This window comes from Castanea sativa, chromosome 9, assembly GCF_040712315.1.
Source record: "Castanea sativa cultivar Marrone di Chiusa Pesio chromosome 9, ASM4071231v1".
NCBI classification, from domain to species: domain Eukaryota; kingdom Viridiplantae; phylum Streptophyta; class Magnoliopsida; order Fagales; family Fagaceae; genus Castanea; species Castanea sativa.
The window spans coordinates 11,199,390-11,211,168 of record NC_134021.1 but is presented as its reverse complement, the minus strand read 5'-3'; positions in this window follow the sequence as shown (position 1 = coordinate 11,211,168).

Sequence of the window (11,779 nt, the reverse complement as noted above, 5' to 3'; positions counted from 1 at the left end):
GTATTAAACACAAAGTGAACGATAACAGCAAAGCATAGCCTGCAAAGGTTAGCAAGGCCTTCATCACCACTTAGGGTTTGCACTTTACATTCCGAATAAAAAAAACAAAAAATTGCTATGCTCCCCCTCTTACATAAAAGTCCACACATTAGTTTAGCCTCGTGGTACACATAGACATAGTCCACCCTGCAGTTGGTGAGACTTGGCTAGTTGAGCATTAGAAAACTTGGCTGTGTATTTGAACGGTCTCTGATATTGATGGATATTTTGCAAGAACTCGTCAATGCTAATGCTGCTAATTATTACACCATTGAGTCCTGCCACACAGCTGCAACTCAAAGAGATTTGACAATGAATAAAAATATATCATCCATGTCAGTCTTAGTAATTTACTTTATATTCTATTAATCCCAATCTATAAGAAATCTATTTTCTCTTTATTTATAAAACAACCGAAAGTTTAAAATAGAAAGAAAGAAAAAAAAAAAAAAAAAAAAAGAAGAAGAAGAAGAAGAAGTTAATATTCATGTGGTGTATACCACCGCACACTCTTTGTGCGATGGTCACTCCACAAGTATAAGTGCTGGTAGGTTGTGGGATAAGGAGCCGGAGTTCAAGTTTCCAGGAGGGGGCTTCACACACATATACACTAGAATAGAACTCATGTGGTATATAGAACACTAAGAATGAGATAAAAGATTTTATTCATTAGACTGTGGACTAGTACCATTGGCTGCGGTATTTTGAAAGCAATGAATGTGTTTTTTTTTTTTTTCTTCGTTCAATAATGACAACGGAAATAGAACAATGATTAGGAAGATAGCTGTGAAGGACTGACTTTTATCTTCTTGCTCCTTCAGGAAGAGGCAAGGGGAGGGCAGAGGGGCGCTGTGCAAAAATAAGGTGTGAAATAATGAAGGAAAAACTGGTTGATATTTCTAGGTTTATATTATTATTATTATTATTATTATTTTGCTACATGATCTTTCAAATCACTTACATTAACCTTAACAACTTAAAAAGAATCGTTATTCAAGTAATTCTTAAGTACTTTCAGAGCACAGAAAATAATACTTCATCCTCTCACATTCGTGGTGAGATCTACTTATTAAATTTATAGTAGTCCATCATAAATATGAGAGAAAGAAACATCATTTTTCCTTGCTGTTTTTTTCACAGATATCCCCCCCCCCCCTCCAAAAATACAAGCCAAATGCTATCAGGTGTTTTTTTTTTTTTGGACAAATTTACAACTATGAAATTTCTTAAATTTTCCGTCTTATAACAAAAATTGTACCTCAACGGTACTTGGAAAAGAGGAAAAAAAGCCTCCATTTTAAGTTACTTTGAGGGGTTCATGGTTTGTTTGAGTCTTGACTCATCTATCAAGACCAAAAAGAACACAACCAGTGATGGAGCCAGAAAAATATCTTTAAGGGGATTGATTGATCTTAATCTTTACATATTTATTGATAAGATTATGACTTAGTTTGTTTGAGAGTATTATCTATAGATTTGCTTATAATATATAGTGACCTTGTGGTTCTATTGATGGCTTTGGGTCTTTTTGTTAGGTTTTTGGTGGCTTTGTGAAAGTGTTATAATATTTATGTGTTAGTGGTGTGTTTAGTTAAGTAGTGCAATCACATAGGAAATACTAATGATAAGAATAAATGTTTAGTGTAATTAGGTTATCTGCTATTTCTGTCTAGTCCAATCTAATATTCACATTTAATTTTTTTTAAGCTTCCATTAGAACCAAACCATAGATCACAAGGGACAAACACATAGATTAAGATTCAAACCAACGAAAAAAATCTCAACCGACAAGTATAGTACTCTAGCATGTGAGAGGTTGGTAAATTAAGATCTACTTGACATACAATATAAAATTGAAAACATGATATTCACTTATTGACTTATTACATACGAGTGACTTGGTATGTTTGCTACAAAAGATTCTTTTCCACCTTATATGAAACATAAACACAGGAGAACCACAGGAACCACCAAACTAGATTCTCAAGAAAAAGATTTACAAATTAATGGCACAAACGTCCCAGGGTAAGAGAATAACTGAGCATCACCATTGGTTAACGTACTACCCTTATAAATTGACCATTCAAATTTTCTTTTTTGGGCTTTAGAATTTACCATGCAAATGATTATAAAGATTGGTGTTTATTTCCTTTCTGGTTGAGTTACAAGGGATGGTCTCTGTCTCTGATGGGTTCAGTAACTATAGCAGTAAAGCTATCTCCTTCAACCCAAAAAAAAAATCCATTATTTAATTTAATCTTCACGCTCTGCAATAACATATATTCCAAGTTCCAACAGCCAGCTCTACAGCCTTTTTTTTTATAAAAAAAAAAAAAATTGCAAGCACTATTCGTACATATCTGCAAAAAAAAAAAATGGCAATGTATTTGTTTACGCATACATGTGAATGTCGCTAACATTAATTGCATGAGGCACCCAACCCAATGCATCTTCTCAATCATTTATTGCATTAGTTAATGTATCGCGTGGTAGAGTTTAAACCATTTTTTAAAAAAAAAATTAGTTTATTTATTTAGTTTATATATAGTTATATAGTTGTACACTTTTGTCTACTCATTTGATTTTTTTTTTAACCCAAGAAATCACTGAAAATAAATTCTTCCAATCGACCACTTGCATAAAACTAATCTTACGCCTGACTTAACCTAAAAACAAAAAAAAAGTTTTAAGAGTTCCAATTTCTAAGTTTATATTATTTGAGCTGTATAAATAAAACTTATGATGAAAAGTATGGCTTTCCTTGCATATACGAACTTGGTATATGGCCTATTTCCATCTAAATAAATAGGTGTCCATTGTAGGCGAAGTAATGGACCATCATTCCCTACCATTTCGAGTTGGTGATTTTCAGATTTTCATGATTTGATTAATGTTGACATTGGCATATATATATAAAAGCTTAGACGCAGTTGTCAATTGGAATGATCTTCGTGAATATCCTGATTGTCTAGTATATACTTGAGGTTGCAAGGACTTTGATGGGCTAGCTTGATCAGTCGATCTCATCTTATGTTGTTTTCGAGTCGATGCTCATGTTGCACTCAACTTTTCTGTGAAACTAAAAAAACACCATTGCTATCATCATCATCATCATCATCATCATCATCGTCATACAGAGTCTGTGAAAGCAACAAAAATGGATTTCTTATTCCAATAATGTCCACAAAAATCTATAGTTTAACGAAAGGTAGGTGGAAAGGAATTGACTTTATTGAAATGGGGTTGTTGTACATGTTGTTGATATGAGTACAACTGATGTGAGACCAAAAAAAAAAGAAAAACAGGTTTAGTCTAACTTTCATGAAACACAAAAAGCTGTCATTTACAAAATAATTAAGCTAATTTCCCAAAGTATTATGTTACTTAGAGATTGTGGAAGTCAAACAGTACTTCATTTTACATGTGAAAGTCTAGTAAGGCTTAAAAAATCACCAATGATCGATCTAACAAGACCATTACATTGTTTAACCTCATGATAATTATTTGCAAGCATATGTAAGAAATTGAAATTTGTTTGCTAATTAAGCCAATAATTAATAATGGATTAGTCAGAAATTTCGTGAACATGCATGCACACTTTCACATTCTGAGATTATAAAAATTCCAAAACATGATTCATCCCAAAATAAAATCTATAAAAAAAAAAAAAAAAAACATACGAATGAGGCACTATGGTTTAACACTTTAGATATCCTTTTTATCCCTTAGTACTCATTTAATATTAAATTTTCACGACTCTTCACTCATTTTTAACGAGATCCTGTCCATTAGTGTATCAAAACATAACTATAAATAAATGTTTGAAATAAAATACCATATAATCTATATTGTTCAAGTGCATAACACATTTTAGATGTAACTACAAATATTCTGGCAATGTAAATCTCTGGTTAAATTTCTTTAGGTTTTTAATTATCAAATTTAGGAAATTTCTTAATATAAAAATGTTGTGTGATTGCTTGTATCCAAAGAATAATGCCTTATATACAATTTATATGATCTAGACTCAAGTGATTATTAATTTATAATTTTTCAAAAAAATTATTCTAAAAGTTAATAGTCAAAACTCTGCAAGCTCGCTATGGGAATAATGCTAGTGTGAAAGTATAGTAAATTAGTAAGGCTTAAAAAATCACCAATGATCTAACAAGACCACTACATTGTTTAACCTCATGATAATTATTTGCAAGCATATATAAGAAATGGATTATTGTTTGCTAAGCAAATAATTAATAATGGATTAGTCAGAAACTTCGTGAACATTCACACTTTCACATTTGAGATTATAGAAATTCCAAAACATGATGATTCATTTCAAAATAAAATTTTTTAAAAAATGAACAAATGAGGCACTATGGTTTAACCTGGAAACGTAGAGAGGGAGTAAGAGCTACAAAGATTTATGATGGCTTAATGTTTGACGTACTTATCAAATAATTCTACAGAAAGATATCTTTGACTGAGAAAATGGATCTACTTCGGGTATGTTTATCTATATATTAATGTTTACTTGCTTGTCACGCATGTGCATGGCTTGTCTCATATGCGAATATTATACATGATGGAAGCTTAATTTCAAACAATTCACACCAAACTCTCACGTAGAAAATCCGGCCCCAATGTATCGAATAACGATGTTTATGGTCTGTTTATTACATTATAAAATGACCTTTCAAGCATTCGAATTTATATAATGATCATGAGTTTCAAGAACCTTTTTTTTTTTTTTTTGAAAAAAAAAAGTTTTTCCTTTTCACATTCCTAACCTTTCACTTTTGCTTATACTAATAAAATTGCAAGTGATACAAAATTATTTACAATATATAGTGTAGTTTTGTAATTGAAATAACATCATTTTCACATTCACATCATTGGCATTATTTTTATTATTATACATTAGAAAGCAAGTCACATAAATAATTTAAAAAAAAAAAAACGTTTTGAAATTTTTTGTTCAATTGAATTTATTGTTATAATATATATGGTTTCCAACTAAGCATATATTGATCTTGGATTATGTTCCTATTAATTATATTAAAATAAAAACAAAAATAAATGTTTGGTTCGTGAAATTTCAGATATATTTTGATCCTATAATTTGATATGTGCTTTTTTTATTCTAAAAACAACAATAAACAAATTACTAACTCCTATAATTTGATACTTTCTTTTTTATTCTATAAACAACAATAAACAAATCACGTTAGTGATTTCGTTTATTGACTTTATTCTCTATTGGCTTACTTGGCAAACAGAATGTTGATATGGTAATTTTTTGGCATGGCATTGACAAAGGATAACCAAACAAGCCTCATAGGTTTCCACATGTTTTCCCTTATTCATTGAAGGAAAAAAAAAAAAAAAATCCCACAGATCTAGACCTAGCAAGTAGAGTGCCATTATACCAACTTAAATTATCCTCATATCCATTTTTTTGTAGAATGAAGATTCTTTTAGAGGTTTATTAGGATTTTTTTTAACATGTATGAGAAAACACATAGCAAGCCACATGGCATGCCTAATTATCCTTTATCAAAACTTGTAACAAAAATAAATAAATAAACACATTTTTTTATTCACATAAGTAAAAATTAACTTGGTCTGTTAAAATTTTTTTGAGAACTAAAAAAATTTAGGAACTATGACCCAAATTTCAAGGATCAATCATACCATATTTTTTGCATACTTCACATTTTAATGGAATGGCACACACTGACACACAAGATCTAGGAATCTAATAATTTTAATACGGTTTTGTTTTTTTTGTTTTTTTGAGAAGATAACTTTAATACGACATCATTACAAGTTTGTCGATATATATATTTTTTAAACGTGATAACTTAAAATATATTTATAAACGGATACGCACAAATAATGTGCAAGAGGAGTAATAAATAATAAATAATATATAGTATTTAAATGAACAAGATTATTTTATTTTACAGATATCATATCATTCACATTTATGGATCTGTCTCTTTTTTTGCAGAGTAAGCATCTCGATTCTCGAATCCTGTGCTGCGCGCCATAAAACTGGAAAAACAATGTGGGGTTCATAATTCCAAAGTCTAGTTTGGGTAAATCTTGCTAAGTTGGCTAATATATAGTATTCTATAATTTGCTAGGAAATTGCCAAGTATGGCTCTTTCCCTGACAAACAGATACACTAAGGATCTTATATTCTTGTATTGTAGTTAATTAATGAAATCTTTTTTCTTTTTTTCTTTTTTGTATTCAAAAAAATTAATGAAATCTATCAGTTGGAGTTTCGAGCTTCCAAATATTCATATAACTCAACTGTATTATGCACTATGCACTCCACAAGTTAATTGTGACTGAAGTCATTTACCAAAATGTTCAAAAATTCAAATTTTAGGGGAACCAAAAAATGAAATTCAATACATTAAAAAACTTTTTAGTTAAAATTTATGACTACTTTTAGAAATTATAATATTTGATCAGGACAATTATATTTTCTTTCTAATTACATAGTAGTTGCACTGTGTATTTGGCAATAGATTAAAAAGTTTACTTTTTGTTTAAATTATCTATCCATATTATTTTTTGTCTTAATTTTATTTCAAATAACTTAACTTTCAACTTTTTGGAAATAAACTAACTTTTTGTCTTATATTATGCTAATAAACTACCGAAAATAAGCAATTCACTAACAAACATGCAATTTCTCCTTAAATTTCATACTAACAATATTAATTATTAATTATTGGTGATAAGCACTTTACCCCTAATATTTTCATCAAAATTAATGAAAAATTAAAACTTTTGTTATTTTTTTGTTAAAAAAATTCAATTTTCAGTTATTTTTAATGAAAATCATTACAATAATGGTAATGACAGCTCAAAAGTGAAGATTAGAAAGCACTTAATTAAGTGATGGATTAATAAATATATAAGTCCAACAATGTGGTTGTAAGCATTATTGACTACTCAAACCTTCGTTTAAGAACACATGCATATTATATACAGTGATCTCTATTTTCCATCTTTGTGACAGACCAGTACTGTAATCTTTCTTGGCCTTATGTTTATTAAACTAATCCTGATCATGCTGCTATTGACATCAACGTCCTAATCCTCTTATAAAAAATGGAAAATTCGTCACTCAACAAGTTGCAATGGGCCGGTCATCATCAAGTCACTATAGAATGCAAATTTGGCTACAAATGAACCGCCATTGTCATATAGTCTATGGTTGAGAAAGTGATGCACGGACCTAATTAATCAAATATAAAACTGAAAAACCAGTCTTAGTATCATATAGTCTATGGTTGAGATAGTTTTTAATAATTTATATTTAGCCACGCTTGATAGTTATACCTTTTTTTGGATATGAATTTCTCTCTATAGGCCTCTCTTAATCAGTGGTTCTTTTCCCATTTACGATTAAGATTAGGACATGAAATTTTATCTCAGTCTCTTTAAGTCACATTAACTGTAATACCCCAATTTAATTGATTGTGTGATGTCTTACATCAAGCATATACTGGGTTGAACTAAGCTTTATTAACAACTATATATAAGAAACCTCAATTGTGACTAATCTTTTTGAAATATAATGTAAATGTGACTAGCACTTTTTTTTGAATCGTTACATTAACATACAAACAAATAATCCACAGTTTGATTTTTAAGAGATTTTAGAAAACAGTCAATCAAGCAAATATGTATAATTCATATGCCTAACAAACATGAGAAAGTACATAATTCAGTACACTCTTAGCATGTATACAAGTCAGGCAAAATTTCCTTTCAAAAAAAAAAGTCAGGCAAAATTTATTTAAGGAACAATTTTTAGTACCTTTAGAATCTTGATATACCACCTTCTCAAAAAAAGAAAAAAGAATCTTGATATACCATTGCAATCACAAAAGTGTATTTTGCAAAGTTCTTAATTACTTCATCTGTCACACAAGCAATTCCATTTTTGAAAGTTCCTTTGACTCTATCTCAAGCAACCATTCACATGTTAAATTGTTAGCTGATAACTTTTTAGAGAATAGAAAATGACACAATAACATTTATCAAGAAAAAATAAAATGACATAATAACTAGCTAGGGATAATGGAGAGAGAGAGAGAGAACAACCTAGAAAACTCTTAACTCAATAAATCTGATTTTATATAGTATTATTGGGCATTGTTTTAGCGGTGAAGATTATCAAACAGACTAATTAAAAGTGACTTCTTCCTACATATGATATTATATCTTAGTAGACCATTTTATTTTATTAAGTTTGTATAAATTTTTTAATTTTTATGAAGTTGTCATTATCTATTTGTCATTATTTTTATAAAAAAATATTTTAAATTAAATGACAAACTCAACTCATTGTCACTGTATTAAACTGGCTCACACAGTCACACTCATCCATACATAAGTAATACACTAAGTGCTACATAATTAATAAAATGCTTAAACAATTACAAATGTTACCATTTTTTGTTCTTAAATCACTACCTTTATAACAAAAAATTATTATAACATGATAATAATATACACACATGTAACAAACTCTCCTTCTCAAAAAAAAAAAAAAATTGTAACTATAGGGGCATTGGGCCCAGTAAATTACCAAGGATGGCCCAACAAAGTCTTTTGAGCTAAAAACCCAAAATCCGAGGACATCAAATGATCTAAAAGTACATGAGTGTACCTCATAAAGAAGATACCAAGTGAAGATATGATAAACGAGTGACCAATCACGTCCGAGGAGTAGATTTGTCCTCAGGTTTTAAGCCGAGGTCATAAAGAAGAGAGGTTTAATATCCCCGGGCTATATTATGAAAAATCCTATGACTACGAGAAGACACAATACACGTGGAGGACATTAGGGAGAGCGGTGGAATATCTAAGGTAAAGCTGCTACCACCGCCCATATATTAAAGGCTCTGTAATTGGTATACTGACTGCATGGATGGAAAGATGTGACCTGAGCATGAGGTTTGGAACTTGGTCCCTGACCTCAGCGGACTTTGGGGGAGAATTGATGGGACTAGTATCCCAAATCAGCGTTACAACCATGAGGTGGAAGATGACAAAGAGAAGGAGAGGAAGTATAAATAAAGGAAAAGACCTTTGGAAAAAGGGGGAACTTCTTTCGGGATAGGAGAAAGACAATAGTATATGATAATCTACAATTGTAACCAACCTTAGGAGCAATATTATAAACTATCCTCGGATCGTGTCCGAGGAGGAGCTTTTAGTTATACTCTTACAAATAACTCTTTATTTCGTGCCATTGGGCCCGAAGCCCGTTCCTCTCTATGTTATTTAAAATCATCATTGAGAACTAGATTACAAACCCACTCTCTACAAATTTATTGTAAAAGGGTCTTTCAAGCCCATTTCCAACCTTAGATTGGGAGTTTGAATTGTGCACTTACAATTGGCGCCGTCTGTGGGAATTTAGTCTTGGAGGAAGTTTAGAACATCATGGTGGGCTCAGGACCACAACGCAGTGCGGAGTCCGTAGGCTCCCAGCATGAGGATCACTCCTTGCATCCTGATCACGGAGAGAACCGAGAAGGTAGTGTACATACTGCACACACTATCAGAAGTACAAGTCATTCACAAGGAGGAAGTAGAGGTCCTCACGAGAGGAATACCAAGGCCATGCAGAAAGAGATTGACGGCCTAAAAAGAAAGTTACGTCACGAGAGGCGAAGGCGAACTCCTTTGGTCTCCGACCCCTCTTCGGAGGGATCCGAGGATAACAATTACCGGCAGAGGTCCAAGACTCCCCCGGGTGAATCTTTTTCTTCCGAGGAGGACAACCTGCATGGGAGGCATGGCAGGGACTTCTCCTCTAAGGGCTTGGGAAATGATGCGATGGGTAGGGCGTTGCACCAAATCTCCAAGTCACCCTTCACGCGCAGACTGGAGGAAGGGAGGTTACCTCGGCACTTCACACAACCGCCCTTCACTATTTATAATGGCCGGATGGATCCTGTGGAGCATGTGAGCCATTTCAGCCAAAGAATGGCAGTACATTCCAAGAATGAGACCTTGATATGCAAGATCTTCCCCTCTAGCCTGGGGCCTGTCGCCATGAGATGGTTTGATGGCTTAAAGGCAGGCTCTATTAGCTCTTTTAAGGAGCTTACTAGAGCATTTGGTTCTCGCTTCATCACGTGCAGTAGAGTTCCTCGGCCATTGGATTCATTATTATCCATGGCCATGAGGGATGGGGAAACCCTAAGAACGTATTCGGACAGGTATTGGAAGATGTTCAATGAAATTGACGGGGACTTCGATGATGTGGCGATAAGGACCTTCAAGGTTGGCCTACCGACGGAGCATAACCTAAGGAAGTCTTTGACGAAAAAGCCTGTCAGAAGCGTGCGCCGTCTTATGGATCGCATCGACGAATACAAAAGGGTTGAGGAAGATCAGCAGCAGGGGAAGGGTAAGACGAAGGTTATCCCACAGGAAAGGATGGATTTTAGGTCGGACAGATACAACAACAATAGGCCAGCAAGAGATTTTTCCTTACAAGCTAGTCATATGCCCCCACAGGTGGTCAACACCGTTTTCAAAGAACTAGTGTAGTAGCTGTTAAAGAAAATCAGGCATGAGTCTTTCTTCAAGTGGCCAAATAAGATGGCAGGGGACCCTCTGAGGCGCAACCAAAATCTCCATTGCCATTATCACCAGGAAAGGGGTCACACCACCGAGGATTGTCGCACTCTGTGGAATCATTTAGAGCAGTTGGTCAAGGAGGGAAAGCTAAAGCAATTCCTGTATCAGCCTAATGGGCAAGGAAACCAATCAGGGGTGGCAAACCACGATGGCCCTTCGTTAAGGCCTCCTCTAGGTACCATCAATGTAATTTTTGCGGCACCTGGAAGGACTGGCTCAGCTCCCTTTAAGGTAATGTCAGTGGCTCGGTCTTTGGCCAAGGAGTCAAGGGATCAGCCGAAGAGAATTAAGGCGAGTATCCTACCAGTTTTAGGTTTCTCGGAAGAGGACAAAGTGGGGACTATCCAGCCTTATGATGATGCCTTGGTGGTAACCCTAAGAATAGGGGACTATGATGTGAAGAGGGTGATGGTCGATCAAGGCAGTGGCGCAGATATCATGTACCCTGACCTGTTTAGAGGTTTAAAGTTAAAGCTTGAAGATCTTATGGCGTATGACTTACCCTTGATAAGCTTCGAAAGAAGGGCTGTCGTTCTAAAAGGGCAAATTAGACTGCCTGTACAATCAGGCCTAGAGGTGGTGAACGTAGATTTCATTGTAGTGGATGCCTATTCTCCCTACACCACAATTGTGGCAAGACCTTGGCTGCATGCGTTAGGAGCTGTTTCCTCAACCTTGCATGTTAAGGTTAAGTTTCATTCTGGAGACCAGGTGGTGGAGCTACTTGGGAGTCAGTCTGTGGCTCGACAGTGTATCACGGCTGCAATTCTGCATCAACTTGAGCCGGAGTCCTCATCCTCGGCTGGCGGAGAGGTGTAGCAATCAAAGTGCTTTGGCGCAGCCAAGGTAGATGAACCTGCGTGTGAGGAATTGGAGAAGATTCTCATAGACAACGACCCTGAGAAATTCTTTCAGGTAGGGGTTCAATTGCCACAGGAGGAGAAGGAAGAGCTGATTTTATTTCTGAGAAAAAACGTGGACGTATTTGCATGGAATGCTTATGAGGCCCCTGGGGTTGATCCAAGTTTCATTTGTCATCATTTAAAGGTCAATCCAGCTG